This window comes from Panthera onca, chromosome F2 (genome assembly GCF_046562875.1).
Source record: "Panthera onca isolate mPanOnc1 chromosome F2, mPanOnc1 haplotype 2, whole genome shotgun sequence".
In the NCBI taxonomy this organism is placed as follows: domain Eukaryota; kingdom Metazoa; phylum Chordata; class Mammalia; order Carnivora; family Felidae; genus Panthera; species Panthera onca.
The window spans coordinates 77,556,580-77,579,616 of NC_138356.1; positions in this window are offsets into that span (position 1 = coordinate 77,556,580).

Here is a 23,037-nt window from a genome sequence, read left to right on the forward strand (position 1 = left end):
CATCCTATTTGGTTTTCTACCATAGGGCAGAAATAGTCTGCCCACTAATTGATTAAATGAATAAATAAATAAATAAATAAATAAAACCAACAAAAAAGCACCTGAGAAAAGCCATGGGGAAAAAAGCCTTTTTTAGCAAATGGTACTGGAACATTTGGATATTATATTGGAAAACAAATATATGAATCTTTCTTGTGTCAAACAATTTCAAAAAACATGTTAATATCAGATAAGTCATAAACCAAGGGTAAAAGCTAGTGTATTGCAGAAGCCATCAGGAATTATCTGTGCAAACTTGGCATATGGAAACATTTCTTAGAGAAGATACAGAGTGTATTAGTCATAGAAAAATGCAAAAATAAACATGTATTGAACTTCATCAAAATTAAAATTTCTGTTCATCGAAAGTCACTGCTATGAAAATGAGTAGTCTCACCACAGACAGGAATCAGGTATTCACAATATGTGTCAAAGGACTTATACCACAATTATACAAAGAACTCCAACATCTAAATGGTATAAAAGGAAAATCGCCCATTTTCTTTTAAATAGGCAAAATATTTGAACAAACATTTCACAAAGAAAGATATACCTTTGGCCAAAAACACATGAAAAAGTGCTTAATATCCTTTTGCCAGGGAAATGCTGAGTTAAACTGCCTGTGATATCCCCATACCGTCCCCCCGAATGGACATATTTATACATACTGGAGACACTAAATGTTGGCAAGGCATGTAACAGCTAGATTCTTAAACATTTTGGTAGATATGTAAAATGGTGTAGCCACTTTGGAAAATTGTTAGCAGTTTCTTGTAAGATTAAATATATAATTTATTTGTGAGGAATTATACTCTTAGCTGTGTCCACACTAAGATATATGTGAGCATAATCTCAAAAGCAACTTGATTATCCATCAACAGAATTGATTAACATGTTGTACATTTGGACAATGAATGATTATTCAGCAACAAAAAAGGATACAACTGATGACACCTGGTATAACATAAATAAATCTAAAAATCATAATGCTGATAGGAGAAGCCAGATGAAAATTTTGTGATATACTAAGCATTTCCAAAACAGTTAATAAAATATGTGGTGATATAAATCAGAAGAGTGGTTACCTCTGGAATCTAAGTGAGGACAATATGGGCAGGCACAGGAAGGAATTTTGAGATGATGAGAATGTCTTATTTTTTGATAGCAGTGTAGGTTAATCAAGTGTATATGTTTTTCAAAACTCTGCAATCTCTACTCTTAAGCCCTGGGCATTTCCCTGTGTGTGTGTGTGTGTGTGTGTGTGTGTGTGTATACACATTATCTCAATTTTTAAAAATGAAGCACAGAGAAATTACCCTGTCAGAGCTGTATCTTGGACAAGATTGTTTTTGGTTAATTTATTATATGCCTATCTGTATATTGTCCATCTTATTTGCAGACATTTGTGAATTGTTGTTCCTTCTATGTTTCTTGGTATTTTGCAGTCTCTTGGGCTTACAGACTCAGTGGTTCAGTGTTGGAATGGAAAGGATGTATGATTTGGAGACAGACACGTCTGTGTGTAGCTGATTCCACTCTTTCTGATAATGTTAACATGAGCGCATTTCTTCTGACCTCCGGGGTGCTACCTACAATGAAAATATGTCATCTGAATCTAAGGTGGAGCGTGTTGGTTTTAAATGATGATCAGCAAATGGAATTGGAAAATTCATGGGAGTGGTGGGCAGCAGAGGCAGACAAGACAGTTCGGTGGTGCTCAACGTCTGAGAGTTGAACCCTTAAATGGGGTATTAGGGCAGAGACGTTGGGTTTCTCCAGGGTATCCCTGACACTGGCAGAGTGAGTGAGTCAGGCAGAGGGGAGAACCCACACTACACATCTCTGAAAGATGAGGATTGATCTTCTGTGTCTGTAAGTATAATCTTTAGGAGGGTGAGGAATTTGGTCCTAATAACAGCCACTTAACTAGAAAGTAGAGTTTGAAAGGAAGCTGCCCTTTTGAGTAGAAGCCAGTTGCAAAAACTTGAATGAGCTTTGGTGTGTTCACCGATGGGGATAGTTGTAGTTCGTATTTCACAGAACTGCTGTGGGAATGGCACTGAAGAATATTTATAATGTATATTTACAGTATTATTGCAATAAACTGTGCCTCATGCTGTACTGTCATTACACCACTTTCTTATATACAGTTAACCCTTGAGAAACATGAGTGTTAGGGGTACCACCCCACCCTGAGCAGATGAAAATCCCTGAATAACTTTTGTTTCCTCCAAACTGAACTGCTAACAGCCTACTGTTGACTGGAAGCCTTACTGATAACATAGACAATCCATTAACGCATATTTTGTATTTATATGTACTATATACTATATTCTTACAATAAATTAAGTTAGAGAAAGGAAGAACATTGTAAGGAAGATGGGGCACCTGGGTGGCTCAAGTCAGTTAAGCATCCAGCTCTTGGTTTTGGCTCAGGTCATGATCTCACGGTTCGTGAGATCAAGCCCTGTGTGGGGTTCTGTGCTGATTGCACAGAGTCTGCTTGGGATTCTCTCTCTTCTTCTCTCTCTACCCCTCCCCTGCTTGTGTGCTGTCTGTCTGTCTCTCTCTCTATCAAAATAAGTAAATAAACATTGGAAAAGAAGAAAATTATAAGGAAGAGAAAATACATTTGCAATAGTGCACTGCACAAAATCTGCATCTACATGGACTTGCCTGGTTCCCATGCGTGTTGTTCAAGGATCAACTTGAATACAATTTAAATAAATATATCAACTAGAATATAATTTTAATAAACTTGAATTATAATTTAAACAAATTGTCCTAGAGTTTTTGCTTTTCTATTTGCTTGTTTTCTTTTCAACATTTTGGTCATGAATCTTGCTCAGATTCCACGGCAGAACTCTCAAACGCTTCTTACTCGCTGTTCACAGGATGCAACCCAATGGGATCCCCTCTTTCCTGGTGATGACCCTGTGGACCCTCTGACCTGCTCCTGAACTCCTGGCCTCTGCTGCCGTGGGGCATTCCCAACCTCCACCCTGGAGTTCTTTCCCCTCTTTGTACTTGACCTTTAATCTGTTTCCAGATTTCATGACTTTTTTTTGTTTCTTTACCCATCCTAGGGTAATGTGTAGCCTAAGCATGATGGAAATTATGTAACAAGAAGTCAGTTCTTCTAACTTTCCATAGCTTTTCTCTGTTTTCCCACTTAGGTAATGATTTGCGTGAGTGTACACTTCTATGCTAGATACAAGCTTCCTTCTGAATCTTTAAGACATTCAAGTGACTTCCACCTTCTAGTGTTGTTGCTGAGAAGGCTGATGCCATTCTGACACTCTAGTATATTAAACATATTTTTTAACTCTTCTCTATAAAGGTTTATTATTTTTTAATTTTAATCTGATTTAATTAATATATATTTTCAAGGAAGCTCCAAGTCCAACCCGGGGCTTGAACTCATGACCTCAAGATTGAGAGTCGCCGGCTCTACCAACTAAGTCAGCCGGGCACCCCAAAAGTTTATTTCGTTTTTTAAAAGATTTTTTCTTTAGCATTCCATTCTTTATGTTCTGTGTTCCTTTCTAGTTATTTCAGGCATGTTCACTTATTAACTGCAATGTTTATTTTTTGTGATTTCAAATCCCAAAGTACTAATTCTCCTGATGGTTGTATTTCTGCGATTTTAGCATCTTAGAGATACTGTGTCTTAAAGTTGCTTGCAATTATAATTATGTACTAGTTTTCAGCAGTGGTTATTTTACACAGAAGGGTTCTTTGGGCCCACCTTTGTGAATGGGTTCTCTCAAAGCACTGCCATCCTTTATTTTTTAGAACTCTCTTAAGGTTTTCAAAGGCACGACATCAGCTTCCGTTTCTGGATATGGGATTATCACACCTTGCTTAGTGTAGTCAACGTATGTTTAAACCTTCACCTATTTGTGGTGTAGGACTGATGCCATGACTCACTTCTTCTTGGCACTATTTTGTCTAAAAGCTTTGTATCACAATCCCAAAGCCCCATCCTGAAGGCCTGTGTCTTTTTTTTTTAATTCTATGAGTTGCTGCTGTATCATCACTTGCTTATTAATGTCTTTTGTATCTTCTTTAATTCTTAGCATCTGAAACTTCTTTCTTTTGAATCCAGCCATGCATTTTTGTTTTGGGTGAGGGGGTGGGGACAGTGTCTGTTTATAACCACTTAAGTCTCTAGCATTTATATTTGTTGTAATCATTCTCAAGTCTTCATGCCCTATGACTCGAGGTTGGATATGTTCTGCAAGACCATGCGTCAGTTTCCTAAACTTTTGTCACTTCAGAATTCTCCCTAGAATTTCTCTGTAATGCCCCATACTCGTATGTCCCATGCAAACACACATCTGATTGCATATTGTTCCCAAGAGTAATTATATATAACTATTTTTTTTTTTTTTGCTAAAAACTATAAATTGCTTTAAAAAAGCATGTGTGCTAATCTTAAATCCAATGTGACAATGAGCCAGTCTCATAACAGGAGTTTTTTGTTGTTTTTTTTTCCCCCTAATCAAGGAAGTTTGAAAAAACTGTAAATTTCTAAACTAAAAATAAAGACTTACATCATACAATACATTCCAATATATGAAATACATTCATCTTCACAGTGGGCTTTTTGAGTCAGATTTCATCATTTAACTTTCCGTAGTAAACAACTAAGCCACGGGGGCATAGAAGTCCGAGGTCAGACATCCATTTATTTCCCTCAGTATCTTTGCTATTGCACATTTCCCAGACTGTTTCCTTGCTTATAAATTGGGGCTGTTGTGAAACCCAGGGAGGCAATGTGTGTTTAGTTGTTTTGTAAACTGTGGAGTACTACATAGCTGTGAAAACTGGTGATGGTAGTAATGCAGGATATCAGAACCTCATCCAGACAGAGAAACCAGGTCTCCTGTAACTTGTTTGTACATCGTTGTCTTATCTCGGTTAATTACCGTAGTGACTGTCTTGACCAGACTACCCTGATGGAATTTTTATGGATGGTCAAAGCATTCTGAAGAGCTTGGCCCAAGCTAATCTCTCCCAGTCTTTATTATTTATCAAGAAGGGGAAAAATGACATCATTTCTTTCCTCCTTAGCTCTTTTGTTGCCCTCGTCCAGAGCATGTCTTGTCCTGCTGGTCTGGATCCCTGTGGGATTTTACAGCTCTTTCTTTTTGGCTCTCTGCTGCCTTTGTTATGATTCGCCTTCTAGCTAGGTCTCTACGGTGACAATGAATGAGTGAATTGAGGTTATTAGCCAGCTCATTCCAGGCAGAAATACCTTCACTATACTTGCCGGGATAGCTATATAAGCCCTTTCTGTATCGTTAGAAAAGCAGAAAACCATTTCAAATTGAAGTGCAATTAGAGTCAATATACTTCAAAGCAAGTGTATTTACATGCGGGCTAATTAAAGAAATCTTTAAAGAATTCGACATTACAGATGGTACACAGAGGAAAAATGTATATTTGGGTATATCTCCCTTTCTCTCTCTTTCTCTCAATGCAAAATTGTACAATAAACACATCTTCATTTATAGAACTGTCTCAAGTTGTTATGGCAACTGGAATTTGGGGTCAGGCAGAGAATGAATTGTTATCATTGTTCCCTGAGCCTAGAGAAATAGAATTTTCACATCTGATATGAGCTTTGAACATCATTGAAAAAGGGGAAAGTGTACTTTTAGTGCCCTGGATTCCATGTCTAAATACTTTCTTCTCTGATGAACTTTACCGTACTTTAAAACCTCTGTCTCTTCTCAACCAAGCTTGCTCTGCAAAAAAGGTCCAACGGCAAGTGATTTATACTTAATTTGCTTGCATTGAAATCATGTTTGTTATTTCCAGGGAACATTCCTTTCCTCACTACTCATTTAGGTAATCTTTAACGATCTTGGAAATATTTCACATAGTTTCCACATCTATAAAATGGGTCTGATAAAACATGACACCTTAAGAAGATGAGAATAATAAAACTATATTAATACAGGAGGACGTTTTTGGAAGGCAGCAGACAAGTATAAAGATGTACTCCATGTACAATTTTTAATCTTTTATTTCTTCATTCTGAAAATATGGACAATGGATTTAATATGTGCCAAGGCACACTAAGAAACAAAATACAAGAAGATTTAGTATTTGTCCTCAAGAGCTCAGGGTCCAGCTAAAAAAAAAAAAAAAATTAGTCAATTATCAGAGTATGTGCAGAATACTATGACCGTTCACCGAGAAGAATGTCTCACCCTCTGACAAAGAAAAGGTACCTGCTTTCTTTTTTGAATCTGCTCACGTTGTCTTGGGCTCAGCTCTGGTTCTAGGTACACGGTGGCTGTGGCACACGGCTAGCACACACGCTGGGCCGGCTCACTTCTCACAACGCCTACCACGTGTTCTTCCAGCTTCCTGCCCTGGAGGGTCTCTGCTACCATAGCTTGGGAAGTGGGCAGAATCCCGCTCATATATACTTGCACACACAGGCAGAGTTTAGGGGGGTTAACACACCCCAGGGCAACCCCCAAGCAAAGCGAGTCTGGGGCCGATAGATAACTCGTCTTTCCCTGTTGGGCAGAGCACCTCCCTCCTGTTCTCTGGGATCTACTCTCAGATGTAAACTGTGCGCATAAATGTATTTACTCAGGCTCTGCTTAAGGGAGAATTGGAGCTAAGGCCAGCAGTCCTAGGAGTTGTCCCGGGAAGCCCATCTCCGAGGGAGATCTGGCAACTAGATCAGTCACCGGTGACATGACGGTAAAGATAGTTTTGTTAAAATAAGTTGGGTCGTGGTAACCTCGCTTGCACAATTCCTGCGTCACAATTGCGAAGACGCTCATCTGTGGCAGAATTAGCACGTGCTCCAGGCGGAAGGGAGAAGAGTCGGGTTGTGTGGCGGCTCCATCCTTTGAACTCTATGAGGCAATGATAATCACTAGGCTTTCAAGTTGTCCAGCTTGGGTGAGCTGTTTTGGAAGACTTGCCAAAAAGGAAATGACAGGTTGAGGTCAGGCAAGTGTCATCTGAGGACACCCTGTAAAACCACACAGTCTATTAACTACCATGTAAAGATCATTTTCAGGTAAAGAAATTCCTATCTCCTGCAGTCACAGAAAAAAAAAAAAGTGTGGTTAAAGTAAAACCTAACTTCCAGTTGATAATGGAATGCATTTGAAAGCCTTAGCTAAACATCAGCCCGAGAATTAGCTCTTGCCGAAGTGGGGTCTGTCCTACAAGATGGAGTACATACAACAGACCAAGAGCTGACACAGAGCATTATCGTCCTCACAGGTGGAATGGACACATGTGGTCTCAAAGGGCCCGAGTAGCATTAGCTTGCCCTTTTAACCCTTTTCAGCGACCAACTGAAGTCTGCCCTTCTCCCCCATAACCTCAGGCTCCGTTGGTTTAGAAATCCTTGTTCCGGGGGGTGAGTTTCCATGAGAGGACATAACAAGGGCTTCACTACATTTGGAGCTACGTGCATGTGAAACGACTAATAAAATATTACACTGAGATGGGTAATTGAAAACAATTGCAGGAATGAGCCGCACCGTGAGGCCACAGAGGGTTAGGTCTGCAGCCAAGGGGTGTTTTTGTTGACAAATGGTGGATGAGAACTTGCTGCAATTATAAGCAGCAAGAGCAAGCAGCCAAGATATTGGATCCATCAGGAATGGCTCACGGATCAGGCAAATAACCTAGAGAAGCGGAAAGGTGAAGGAAAGATAGAGTGGGGTATAATAGCAAGGTAATGAATTTTAATGATGGCCTTCATCAGTGGAGACGTAGCTTGTCTCATTAACCTGCCTGCATTAAGTCATCTTTATAGATTTGCTGCTGTTACCACCTGGACGACTCCGTGAAATAGTAGACTAAAAAAGTAGGACGCACGTGAGCCAAGCGAGGGTGGCCTGTATCCGTCATGCGTCGTCTCACATCCTCATCCGGCCTCACAGTGAGTCCCCTCTGCGGCCACCGCAAAGGGTTCTGTGTAGGTTTTGAACCACATTGCCCTGGTCCTGTTCAGGACCATTCTAGCCATATGTTTCTGACTTCCTGAGTCTTCTGTGCCATCACAGCGTTGGACAGCAGGGCTGAAAGCCTGGCATGCGAGCACACTTAGCCAAAACTTACAGAGAAGTTAGTGGCTCCAGAAGCCATCCTTATAGCTGGTCTCAGGAGACGGTAAACGCCTCTCCCCGTCGTTGCCCGAACAGATCATCTGGGGAAGAATTCCAGGTGTTACTCAGAAGCTGTTGCTCAAGCCACGCCTCTCATATAATAGCAGTGACCATGTCATTAACACTTTCTTAAACTGTTGTCTTCACCTTGTCTCAGTCAGTGGACTCCTCCTCCCTGGGATTACTTCCCAAGTCAACTACCTGCACAAAGGTCTTTGTCATAGACTCTGCCTCATGGGAAGGTGAGACCAAACGTGTCACAAAATTGTGATTATCAATTAGTCCTGAGAAATGGAGAAAAGAGGTCCAAGTTCTTGAGCAAAAATGAGTGGTGGACAAGGCAGTTGGGACATTATACGCAGACACAGGAATAAAGCAGCTTATGTCTTCACTGTCTAAAAATACTAAGTCATCAGTGATGGAGAAATTCACACCAATTCCTCACATATGTTCAAGGATGAATCACTGGAGTTGCTTCTCAATGTATGAATTAGATGAGTTTTTCGTTATCCCAGAAGGCATTGTTCCCATGTTACGGTTCAGCAGATTTTAGATTGGTGTCACCGAATTAAATTTGCGTAAGGGCCAGGTAGGCAATTCAAATAGTTGTTTTGTCTAGGTGCTGATTCTAATAAACTGAAGGTCACATGTCATTCTGAAGTGGGCAGAGTTAATCGGCTAAAGCCGATGGTTGTCCCATGAGAAAGTAGGCAGATATTTCAGATCTGTAAGGTTCTTTACTTTTGTTTTTTAATAAAATTTATTTATTTGCTTTTAAAGACAGAAAGAGAAAGAGAGAGGCAGAGAGAGAGGAAGAGGGAGAATCCCAAGCAAGCCTCGGCACAGAGCCGGACGTGGGGCTCAAACTCACGAACCGTGAGATCATGACCTGAGGTGAGACCAAGTCAGATGATCAACCTTCTGAGCCACCCGGGCGCCCCTGCAAAGTTCTTTTCTTGTGTTATTTTTAAGTTGCTTCAATTTGATGTGGAAATTCAAGGCTACTTACAGGTTGGTCTATGACTATCACTCTTTGTAAAGAAGTAATTATAGGGGCACCTGGGTGGCTCAGCCGGTTAAGCGTCCGACTTCGGCTCAGGTCATGATCTCGTGGTTCGTGAGTTCAAGCCCCACGTCAGGCTCTGTGCTGATGGCTCAGAGCCTGGAGCCTGTTTCAGATTCTGTGTCTCCCTCTCTCTCTGACCTTCCCCCGTTCATGCTCTGTCTCTGTCTCAAAAATAAATAAATATTAAAACAAATTTTTTTTTAAAGAAGTAATTATGGACAAGAGAAATGACAACCAACAACATGCTTGTGTGCAAAATTTGCCCCAACATTTGTGTCTCGTCACTTAGCCATTGCTGTCTTTGCATTTTACATAACCTACTATCATCTGCAGCCAAGTTCCCTGAGTTTCAACCTTTTGGGCTGTGGGATCAGGAGCAAACATGGATTTAGGAGACCTGAAGCCAAGTCCTAAGTATCCTTGTCTTTTTGTGAGTGTAAGACCTTGAATATCTGAGTCCCAGTTTACTCTTTTACGTCATACTCCAAAAATAATTTTTTTAGAGTTTTGTTGAAAATTAAACAAAATAGTAAACCTTAAATCCGTTCACTTAAAAGTAGATATAAATGAGGAGCATCACATTTATAACTCCATGGGTCTGGATACAGGCTAAAATGGAAAGATACCTTTCAGTCCTGAGTTCAAAGCCTAACTATAAAGTAAATATATATGAAAAATATAAATATTAAAGAAAATATAAAATTAAAGTAATATACACTAGCTTCACATTAATAGCATGAATTCAGTAACTTACATAAATTCCCTAACACAGCTCTTTGTACAATGGTAGGTATTATTATTCATATTTAAGGGATTATTAGTTGTTACTCTTATTTCAAATAACTATCCTATGATTGATTAATTTGACCACCAATTTTGTTTAGTTATTTAACAAACCTTTATTGAGATCTGTTATGTGATTATGCATTCATCATGAATTTAAACAAATAATCACAGTTGCCCTCCCTTCCTTCCTGCTTCCCTTCCTTCCTTCTCTCCCTGCTTCCTTCCTTCCTTCCTTCCTTCCTTCCTTCCTTCCTTCCTTCCTTTGTTCCTCCCTCCATTCCTTCCTTCCTACCTTCCTTCTGTCCTTCTTTCCTTCTTACTGCCCTCTGCATGTCACATCTCTTTAGTCCCTAGTTCTGAAGAGATATACTGCTTACAGTGTTGTCCTAGGAGGCACCATTTGAGAGGAAACACCTTCATTTCTTATAAGCGCAAAATAATGATAAAAATTCTCCTCTAGGTTTGCATTAGCTACCACAGTCATATCAAGAGAGGTGGACTGAGAAGCTCTGCGTTGTCCATTTTCTGCCCTTAGTTTTGGCCGTATCCAGTAGGTTCAGAAAGGTACTATTTTACCAGAGGGTTCGGAATCAGGCCTTGTTGGTGAGAAGTTGTGGTGGACAAAGACAGACAATTCCATGGCACTTGCAATCTTATTAAAGTGCTATCAGTCTAGAAGAATAAGCTTAATTAGCAGAGCAAATAAACTGCAAACCTTAACCCGTTGGCCTGGAGCATCTCTTTAACTTCAACATTAGTTAGAGTCCTCTTTACATGCAAGGCTGTAAATTGAGAGACATTAGCCAGGCTTTCCTTAGGTCCTACTTACTTTAAGTTTTTGTTTTGTTTTTTATTCAACTCCCTTTGCACGTGGGAGCACTTCTAATAAATGTATTCAGGGGAAAACTTAATTTGATTCAAAATAAGTGTATGGTTCTACATTACTAGGCCCTCAAATTAACACAATGGTGAGTGACTTTGTTGCTTAGTTGGTGATAAAAGGCTGAATAACATCTTCTTGGGAATTTCTCCGAATTTCCACTTCACCCATTTAGTAGAATAATATATTGGCATTTTTAAATATAGAAAAAAATAACATTTGTTGTTTTTAAATCTGTGAATATGCCATCCATGATCAAAATAAACATGACACGAGCATTTTGGCTCAAAGATCTGAGGAGACTGTTTCCCTCATCCTACCTGAAACAACACATCTGTGCCTTTGATGGTGCTTTTCTTTGGTGTGGGTTTCCCATCTCTGGTATTCATTTCTTCATTCCACAGCAGCAGCCAGCAAATCATTCAGCCCCCACCAAGTTCTAGGCATTGTGCTCAGTGCTAGAGAATCAAAAGGCAGTAAGGTTTCCTTGTCATAGAATAGCCCCATTGAGGGGTGCCTGGACGGCTCAGTAGGTTAAGCGTCCGGCTTGAGCTCAGGTCATGATCTCGTGGTTCATGAATTCGAGTCCTGCTTCGGGCTCTGTGCTGACACTTCCGAGCCTGAAGCCTGCTTCGATTTTTGTGTCTCCCTCTCTGCCCCTCCCCGCCTTCTCAAAAATAAATAAACATTTAAAAAATTTAAGAAAAAGAATAGCCTCATTGAGGAAACAAATATATATTTAAAAAGTTTGTATCAACGTCCTCACTTCAAAAATACATGCGTATATTACAGAACATTTCATTTACATATGCAAAACACATATGTCTACATATGTGTAAATGAGAATATTCTCTCATTGACGTAGGTAACATTGCTCGGAGACAGGGAGGAGCTTTCACAGGCACTTTGGTGTTGCGTATTGGAGGAAATCCTTGAGTTCATTAAGTGAGTGAGGAGCTATGAGAATTCAGACAGAAAAGGAGCCACATAAACCCACTGAGGATTTAAATACTCCCATCATTTGAAGATACTGGAGCTTTAGAAATTTCTGCGTTTTCCAGGAGCCAACAGTAGCCAAAACTGTGGAAACTAAGAGCTTTGCTGATGAGTTTGATTCTGAAAACAGTGGGAGCCAGTGAAAATATGAAACATTGGAATGATAGGATTACATGTGCAGCTCAGCAATCAGCAGTAGCAGTCCCCCATCAGTAGGGGGCGTGGATTCCAGAAAGGTGAGAACCGAGGCAGGGAGAAAAGCTATGGCGTATTGCAATGATCCAGAGAAAAACAGTGAGTGTTCTGAGGTAAAACCGTTGTAACAGGGGTGGGTATGACATGGGGAGGAATTATATGAAATAGAAAAAAAGTTAATAGGACTTACTGACTCATCATCATTGGCGTTAAATAGGAGAAGTCTAACGCAACACCCTCATTCCCTTATTTCTGGTAGTATTACTCAAAATAGATAAGCAAGTAGCATGAGTTGGGGGACCGTAAAACGATTTGGGTTTGGAACATGCTCAAACAGAAGAGTCTGCGAGGCAACCAGCCTGATGGGGAAGTCTAGGAAACAAGGAGGTAAAAGTATCTAAGAAGAGTTTAGGATGCGGTTGTAGCACTATGGCTTACGCTGGTGAGTCATCTCCTGATGTGGGCGATGGAAGAGATGAGCATAATGAGCTCTCTGTGGAATCAGGGCACTTCCTGGGAAGCTAAGAAAGGTAGGTCAAGGTAGAGGATGTAGAGAGGCAATGAGAGTAGCCCCAGTGGGAAGCACAGAAGAATTTGAATCCCTGAACTGCCTCCCACAACTTTTCCACGAGAAACCATCTCTTTAGCACCTAACCATAATCACATGCCAATGAAACTGACACTATTTAAAATTTTAACTTTGCATCGCAGTTACTTATCGCATGTTTTATTTGCTTTACCAGTCGGTAACGCACGAGGCAGGGATGAGGGCGAGATCCATGACTCTTTTCCCTTTTGGTTTTTCTGTGTTTCACACATTTTTTGAACAGTTGTCACTGCTCATTGAATATATTGAGAAGTCACCATCGAGTAAATTATTAGCATATGATACAAAAGAAAATAAATCCCCAACGAAGAGAACAGGGGTAAAACGGAACATTGAGATGGCAGATAACTTTTAAGATTAATGCTCTAGTTGATGACACAGTATCGTGTCATTGAAATTTGTTAAGTGTTCTTACCCAAACAAAAAAACAAACAAAAAGGACAAACCATAAATATGAGAGATGATAGATGTGTTAATTTAATTAACTCATGGGGAAAATCCTTTCACAATGAATATGTGTATGAAATCATCATGTACACATTAAATATCTTACTATTTTATGTTGGTATAGAGAGAGAGTGAAACCTTGGCTTGCAGGGGACTTTCATTCCAGAAACACGCTTGTAATCCAAAGCACTCGTATATCAAAGTGAATTTCAAGAACCATCAGGTCAGTTGTGATGTGATGCTTGTCATCACGTACTACTCGAATTGCAGGACATCGCTCGTTAAAGTTAAAATTTATTAGAGATGTTTGCCCGTCTTGCGGAACACTCACAGAACAAATTACTCACAATCCAAGGTTTTACTGTGTGTGTATGTCTATATACACAAACAACACCCCCCCCCCAAAAAAAAAAACAAGAGTATCATTGGGGCAGTTACTTGAACCAAGCCTCGAGTGGATTCCCACAAACAGGGCAGAGTGAAGGGCATTTTGGGGACTGGCACCTGAGAGAGCATGAGCCAAGTGGTCAGTGCTGAGGAGAGTAGAGGCACAGCCCATCACGGCCGCCCCTGGGGAAGTTGCAGACCTACTTGTAGGAACAAGGAAACAGCTGAGAGTAGAAAAGAAAGCCTATGCTCTTGAGTGTTCTAAGGCTTTGTATCTATGTAGCAGAAAATCAGGAGGGAAAGACGGAAAAACAGTTGAGAGTCCCCCATGAGGAATTATGTGCACCGATGTGCACGTGTGTGTACATGCGAGATAATATGAGCTCCAACTGGTTTGTACAAAGGGCTTTCGCATCCCCTATGATGTACTCTCTTAAATCTTCTTGTCCTCATCTGAGGGGTACATACAGAGGAGTCCAGAGAGGAAGTCGCTGGTCCAAAGTCACACATCAAATGAGCTTCCCATCCAGGCTACAAATTCTAGATCCTGAGACCCTAACCCTGCCATCCAAATAATGTTTTCTGCCACAGTGGTTTAATAACCTACAGGTAAGCTGCTTGAAGCCTCTCGGCATGGCTGTCTCCTGACAATTAGCAGGGGAGTGTGTCCCTGCAAAGACATGCGGTGAGGCCAGGGAGCTCGATGACTTCAGCTTGTCTAGAGCCGCCCTATATGTGCACGAAGGAGGTTCTTGTGATTGAGGCTGTGGGCTTAATAAATGCGTAGCTTAGCTCAGAGCAGCACCAAGGGCTGTGAAGAACGTGTTTTGAAAAGACCTCCTGTACATCACGCCTGTCTGCCCCATAGCTTGTGTTCTTGTTGAGAAGGCAGTCTTGCAGAAACCTGTTATTTTCTTTATTGTCAGTCTAGCTACCGTCCAGATCTAGCCGTATATCCGTGTCCTAAATGTTTCCCCATTGTCCTGAGGGCCATCAAAGTTTAAAGCAAGAGAGCACTTTACGATGATCACATCTACTTCTCTTAACTTACGGTTGGAGAAACTGAGCCCCGTTTTCTGAACTATGCAAATCACACGTGTCGTGAATGAAGAATCCATAGTGGCATTCATAACATTATGCTTAAAACAGCTTCAAAGGTGATCTAGAGAAATTCCCTTCTGAATGTAACATTTCCTTGTAAGATAAAGAAGACTCTCTCTCTCCCTCTCTCTCTCTCTCTCTCTCTCTCTCTCAAAATAAATTTAAAAAACATTAAAAAAAGAAGACTCTGAAAGATGACCATAAACACTATCTTAATTCAATTTAATACACGTTATTGAATACGTACTATGTGTCAAACACTTTTTTCTCATGACAGGAAATTCATAGATGAAATGCAATGGCTTGTAGTGAAAGCCCCACCAAAAACCAAACACTGACACAAAGAGGTAGAGTTAGACAAACACAAGTTTTACAAAACTCCATAGGTCTACAGGGTAACAAATCAAGTATTAGCATTGAAACTTATACTCGGCTAATATGCATTTTTTGATACAAATCAGTAACACATAAGACAATGAAAATTTTCTGTCCCACTACGATGCAGCACATCTGGGCATCAAAACATAAATGTACTTAAAAACAGTGAGATACATCTCCCCAGTGTTTCAGTTCATCCTATTGTTTTGTATTTGGACCACTTACACCAGAATCATCTAATGAGTGTGTTTGTGAGTCAACAGGTTGTATAAGTAAATGATGCCATTTAATATTTTTAAAAATTTAATGGATGAATACCCAATGCTCAATTTGAGTACAGAAGAAGGAAGAAAAAGCTCTTTGTCCATATTTTATTATGCCTGCTGTGCTGTATGTCTCTAAGGACCCCAAAACATGTAATTAGAGGGAAATGCTGGTTGAATGAATTTCCTGTTTAAGGAAAAGTATGAATATCTGCACTTCTTTATTTTTTTTTTTAACGTTTATTCATTCTTGAGAGACAGAGAGACAGAGCATGAGCGGGGGAGGGGCAGAGAGAGAGGGAGACACAGAATCCTAATCAGGTTCCAGGCTCTGAGCTGTCAACACAGAGCCCGACATGGGGCTCCAACCCACAAGCAGTGAGATCATGACCTGAGCTGAAGTTGGATGCTTAACCAACTAGGCCACCCAGGCGCCCCGTGAATATCTGCACTTTTTAAGAAAAAAAATAGCAAAGCATTGACTGTTGCAAAATATAAATGATAAAGTTGGTATTTGGCATAAGAAAAGTAGTTTGGAAACTTTTAGTCAGGGCCAGAAGGGTATTTTTGTCAATAGGAATAGAAATTCTGATTTGAGGAGAAGAGTTTTATAGGGCTGTTATTCAAGTAATTTCTTCAGTCCTTTCTCAAGTACAGTAAAGGATAAATATTTGTACTGGTCTAGGAAATTTTAACTTTCCAAGCCTCTTTGTAGTGCATTTCATGGTTAAACAGCTTCTGACATATGGTAATTAAAATTGGGTTTTCTTAAAAGACACATGTAAGCTTTTATTTTCTACTTTTTTCTTTTGGAAATATAAATACAGATGAATGTATTATGATCGGAGTATGAAAAATCTCATAAATGCCAATATTATCTTCTTCTCTTCCACTTTTTGATATTCCTTATCTGAGTAGCTTTCTAAGGATATGGATTGAGGAGATGTTTTTGTGTTATTGATGATGGGATAGAGGTAATGCTCTATGTTCTGTTTTTCTTCCCTTTTATCTTACTCTGTGTAGCTTAATTAAATTTTCCTTAGGGAAATTTTTATTTGTTTTATATATGCAGAGTCTAAATGTTTCTTTTTTCTCTCATACTCACATTTATTCCATTTCTAAAACAAACAACGTGGCCTATTGTTCAGGGTTTTTCTAGAATATTTAAAGAAACAGGAACATGTCCTGTTTTTCTCACCCTGAGAGCTATTTGAGACTAAACCTAACCCAAATAAGAATCTTTATAAATTTATTTTATTCTCTAATATTCCTAAACAAGCAAGATTTTTTTTTCCTCTTTAAGATCAAGATTCCTGGATAAATGTAAGGCTTTTTACTAATTTGCGATCATCGTTGAGAATTTTGTTTGAGCATTAAAACAATACTTCCTGTACTTTCTTGGCTATTTTTTTTCCATTGCAAATGTGTTATTTCAGCTACACAAAGGGTCAATTAGAATTCCATTTTGAAATTTTCAGTTATAATCAGATAACATTTTAGTTGTAAGTAGTGAGAGGGATAAACTCGCTAGATGCGGGGGGGGGGGGGGAAGTAGCTCATAGACTAGTTGAATATTTATATTAATTTGCAAGTAGTTACCTTTCTCCTTCAGACCCTGCAGATTGTTATATTCACTCATAGACTGAATATTCTCTCAGCAAACTATGTGAAGATTTGTAAAAGGCAAATGCTCTGATAGACACTATGGGATTCAAGGATGTGTGGCCTGCAGGTTGTAATCTAAACTGTATCTCCACCTCCATGCATAGTTTGTTTGATGGTTTGTAGGGTAATTAATAATTAAAACTGGGTTAAAGTCAATGGAATCCAGACAAGTTGCAGATATAGATATAGATACAGGTACATATAAAATTGTGGATGTATAACTTACATGTGCTACTTATATGCATATATTATATATATAATCTTAATAGGTTAATCATAAAACTCATAAAAGGATTTCTGCTTAAGAAATCAGAATGCTAACACATTATTTCATGTAACCCCTTTAGTCATCCAGAAGAGTTCAGTGTTCCTCCTTTCCCATAAAGCTCAGGAAATAGATGATTCAAAGAATTGAAGAGATGTCTCAAGAGTCACACAATTAGTAAGTTGTGCAACCCAGTGTAAATTCTAAATTCCAGATTCCCAAGTCCAAAGGCAGAGTTTTGCCCATGCTGCATTTCAGCATTTCACTGATTCAGCACCACAAAATCAGTGTGCACAGACTCTCTGGGCAAACACCAGATGGAATAGAAGCTTCTGGAAACCGTGACGGACATTTCTGTAGTGGAGCTTCTTTGATGGCCTGAAGGAGTTAACAGAGCTTCCAGAGCTGACTCACTGGGGAAGGTGAAGCAGTATGAGCATCAGCAATGCCATTGTTTATATATGGCCACTACTCGAGCACACGTGTTCAGTGGGAATGAATCACGAAGCATTCAGTTGAACAGAAAGGGAAAAATAAAAGTTCACTGAGGCATTTATTTCTTTTGAGTTCTTACTTTGTTTTACTTTCACCATGACATGTAATTCTTCTTCTGTATTTATTATGGACTTCCGACACGGCCGAATTTATTTCATTTGTTTCCTTTGTCATAATAACAATTTCCTGCTCTTTGTTCAAAATTCTCCCTTTTCCTCACTCTCCCTTTTCTCTTCTTAAAAAGTTCTTGATGTATTTTCATCAATCCAAAAGATTGGACAGAAAAAAAACTTGTGTTTCTTAAATGAGAGAGAAATAGGCCGCCAACCATGGCTGTAGCCTTTTTGCCTTTGCTGTGTTGAAAACCAAGCAGGGCATTAGTATTGGTTGGGCAGGATGCTACTCTTATACATGAACCAAAAGTGCAAATATAGTGATCCTCATGAAAATCACGTATTTTGCTTATTTTAAGAGATGGTAATACTGTATGGTTATATAGATATGATGACACCGGACCAAAGTATGAGTATTTGCGATGGAAATGCAATTAACAGGAAACTCCTTAGTAATAGAGGGGTTGTCCCTCACGATGCAATTTCTAGCCCAGGCATGCTTTTACCAACTGCCTTCCGAACAACACACAATATATTGCCTTCCACAAGGAAGGGAATGTAACCGCCATATACAGACATGTCTGAGAAGTCCCACCCAGTGCCTTTTGTAGGACAGGCAACTGAGATTTAGAGGAAGAACATCACCCTAAGGAAGAGAAATCCCAGATATCTGAGACCTAACCAAGTGACATTTAGGTGAAATGGTTAAATACCTTTATTGTGGGATTTTTCTGTCCTGTGTCCTATAGACTTGCCACTAACAAGAAAGTGTGGAAATGAAGAAGCAGGAGAAGGAGAAGGAAAAGGGGAAGGGGAAAGGGAAGGGAAGGGGAAGAAGAAAGAAGACAGAAGAAGAAGAAGAAGGGGGGGAGGGGAGTGGGAGGGGGAGGAAGAGGAGGAAGGGGAAGGGGAAGGAGGAGAAGGAGAAGAAGGAAAAGAAATAAATATTTGCAGGAAATTTAAAAATAATATATAGAATGTATATACATCATGATAGAATATTAATAGTACAATAAATTGAGCAAAGGACATAGACAACTAAAAAAAGAAAAAATAATTACAGAATGGAATTTAAAACAAATATTTTCAGCTGCAAAACTGGCAAAGCTTTTTAAATATTGATTTTTAAGTAAATTATTGTACATTCACTTATTCTATAACTATTTGTGGCATGCTACATGCCAGATAGATCCTCAGAATAGAATATTAGAAGGCAAATAAAAATAATATTTTAAAAGATTGTTAGCAATATGGACATGAACTCCAGAAGAGTCGTTGATAAAATAACAATATTTAGCATTTATTCAAATTATTTATTCACATTTTATATGTATAATTACCTGTATACATTGACTTAGTGTATGTTTTAATCCTCAAAACTATGGCTTAGATACATTAAGTAGCTGCCTAAAGGTCACGTGGGCAGAATGTGAAGAAGCAGGAATGTTAACCCGGATCTGCCTGACTTCAAAGTCCACATTCTTAACAATGACGATGGCCTTCTCTCTGTGTTAGGTGTATAAACAGTGAAAATGTGACACTACATTCTTAGGTTTAGAGATCACATACAGATATACATGTATATGCACGCACACACATGCACATTTCCATATGCCTAAGTATTTGGAATATAGGTAATTTTACTTTCCACATTCTGGTTTTCCAAAATAAGTTTGCATTGATTTTATAGTCGTTAACTAAAAAGATCAAAGAGTGAGAAACTGAATGGTTTTGTGAGCCACAAGAGAGAAAATATTGAAGGTTTGACAAGAGACCTCCATTTTCCTTGCCTCATTCTTGGAGGTCACCTTGGAATCTCGTATGACGGAAGAGAAAGCCGAGGCAACTGTGGTCACCGCAGAACCTGCAGAGGGTCAGCTCCCGAGTATTATAGCACCTGGCCTAGCTGGGGTACAGGAATGAGAAGCGGACCATGCAGTAGACAACTGGAGGTCAAGGATAGGGGAGAGAGAGGTTTGTGTCTTCAGCATCTGGCACTCGGGAAGGCCACAGGACACGTGAGGCCTGCAACGAGTGACCTTCCTTTTCTGCCACTTTATGAACTGCCTTATTAATTGGGAGTGTTTGGGCTGTGACAAAACTTGATGTTCTACAGTGGGATGGAGAGAGGATAAAGAAGACAGGGTTAGAAGTGAACATTTGTTAGCTGAGTCCTATTTTCAGGAAGTGTGCAACATCACATAGGCATTACCAATCACATTTTACAGATGAAAAAAAAAAAAAGGTTCTGAAGGACAGTACACGGCCCAAGATGCCACAGCTCGTGTTGGGACGGTGCATTCTCAGCTCACTTTCCCTAGAGTTCATGTGACCTCCCCTGGATTTGTCTGCCTTTGTGCCTCACCTCCTCGTGCCAGAGAAATAATAACCCCTAGCTTCCATATTAGCTCTTGTGTCTCCTGGTAGAAACTAGATTAGTGGAGGCGATACACAAAATTGATGGTTCCATGCTTCCCAACATAATGCCTGCATGTAATAAAAATCATCAACTCTGCCTCCCGAAGCTACTTTTCTTTGTATTTAAAAAGAGTTTCCACAATGCTAAAGATCGGGACTGTTGCCACTCAATGTGTTTTCTGAGAGCCAGTACCGTAGTCATCAGCTGCGAGCTTCCAAGAAATGCCAATGGGTCTGCATTTTTTTTTTTTTTTTTTTTTTTTTTTTTTTAAATTTTTTATTTATTTTTGGGACAGAGAGAGACAGAGCATGAACGGGGGAGGGGCAGAGAGAGAGGGAGACACAGAATCGGAAACAGGCTCCAGGCTCCGAGCCATCAGCCCAGAGCCTGACGCGGGGCTCGAACTCACGGACCGCGAGATCGTGACCTGGCTGAAGTCGGACGCTTAACCGACTGCGCCACCCAGGCGCCCCAGGGTCTGCATTTTATCTGGATTCCCTTTGAATTGTATTCATATACGAATTTAAGGCAGCTACTGTTTTTTAACTAATGTATTTCAACGTACACAGATAGTTGGCCCTCACGTGTGACATAGTGACATGGACTTAGAATAATATTGATAAGTGTAGCTAACATTTATTAGCTACTCACCACGTATGCCAGATTGCATGATAAGGATTCTGCATGCTTTATATCATATAATCTATGAAAAGTCTTATTATCTCCATGTTAGAAATGAGTAAGATAAGTCTTCAGGAAGGTACACCAACTGTACGTGGCAGAGCTGAATTTTTGACCTATAACTGTCTCCAGAGAGCAAACTTCTAACTAGTGTATTTAATTGTATGTCCTCAAGGTTCTTACAATACATCTGTGCAGAAAGACAAGTAGGCCTGAAGCCATATTTGAAGGTTATCAAAAAGCTAATTTAGAGGCACACTTTGCTGTGGTAGGAGGCCAAAATGAGACACGAGATGATCTTGGAGATTCAGGGTAATTTTCATGGAGAAGATTTTTGACTAGAATGGTGCAAGAGAGGGCACCTCAGACCATAAATGTCTTGTGAGCAAAGGAATGCAGCTAGATTTCTGTAAAGTGTGCTTTTTAACTCATCCAAATTGTATGTCCTGGAAGGTATGAGTGACATCTCTCATGGATGGACCTAAAAGAAGCCATAAGAAATAATCAAGAAAATGAAAGAAATATCTGGGCTTCCAGGAGCCTAGAATTTATATTCAGAGCCCATCCCAGCTTCGCTTCAAAAATAAACAAATACAGAAGACTGCTACTCAACACTGTTTAGGGAAGCATTCTGAAGTCTAGGACATTTTATGGCCTTTGGGTGAATGAGTGTGAAAAGTGGATTATGCTGGGCCTTAAGTGGAAATGTAGGCACACCAGGCGTGCGTGTGTGTAACAATGCCGGGATGGGTCATGGCTTTCCCAGCTGATGACAATTTTAGCACATTCGTCCATTCACAGAGCTGGATTCCTCATCTTGGGCTTGATTGCCAATCACAGACATTACATGATGGGCACCACTGAATATGAAGGTGGACGCACTCCATGCCCACTGGGATCAAAACACACTTTTAGAATAAAAGCGTAGTACATCTCAGAGGTCCTATCCCACGTTGGAAATGTGCCAGAGCTCTTGGCTTTGATCCCGTGCTGTCAGCTGCAGTCCCCAAACACGACTGATCATAGAAGCCTCTTGATCAAAGAGCCTCCAGTGGCTCAGCACTGAGTACAGAATAAAACCAGTGTCCAAAAATCTCAGGGGCTCAGACATCTAGCAGGAAGTCCTGTTCACTCTGCCTCTAAAATACCCTAGATTCTAACCACTGGTTATCATCCCCTCAGGAGCCACCCAAATAGTCCAAGCCCAAGGTACCACAGCATCTTTCTCTCTCCAACACGCACACCTGCACACACACCTCTGTTTTTATTATGGGACATTTAAACAGATATCAAAGTAGATGGAATTTTTAAAAACCGAGATATATTCATCACCTACATTTGACAATCATCATTTAATAGGCAGTGCTATTTTGTCTATACCCCCACCCACTTTCCTCCCTCACGCTTTATTTTGAATCAGATCCCAGATGTGGCATTACTCCATCTGCAAAAATTTCATTATGTCTCTCTAAAAGATAAGGAATTTTCTTGTAAACATAATTACAATGTCATTTTGACACCTCAAAAACAATCATTTTTAATATTGTCATGTTTCATTTTTCATAAATATTTGTATAGGTAAATACCAATTGATAGATGGATAGATAGATGATAGACAGACCTATAGTTAGACAGGTATAGATAGATATAAATACGTAGATATATATACAATATGATAGTTTATTTAAATCGGTATCCAGGGCGCCTGGGTGGCGCAGTCGGTTAAGCGTCCGACTTCAGCCAGGTCACGATCTCGCGGTCCGTGAGTTCGAGCCCCACGTCGGGCTCTGGGCTGATGGCTCGGAGCCTGGAGCCTGTTTCCGATTCTGTGTCTCCCTCTCTCTCTGCCCCTCCCCCGTTCATTCTCTGTCTCTCTCTGTCCCAAAAAAATAAGTAAAAAACGTTGAAAAAATTAAAAAAAAAATAAATCGGTATCCAAATTGGAATTGCTTGATATGTCTAAGTGTTTTTTGATCTGTAGGGTTGTCCTCTATTCCCCTCTCTTTCTTTCAGAGATGTTAATATTATTATGTCTTAACCTGGAGACATGACTTCTGTCACAGCCTCCAAACTGGACTTCCTGCTTCCGTGTCTGTCACAT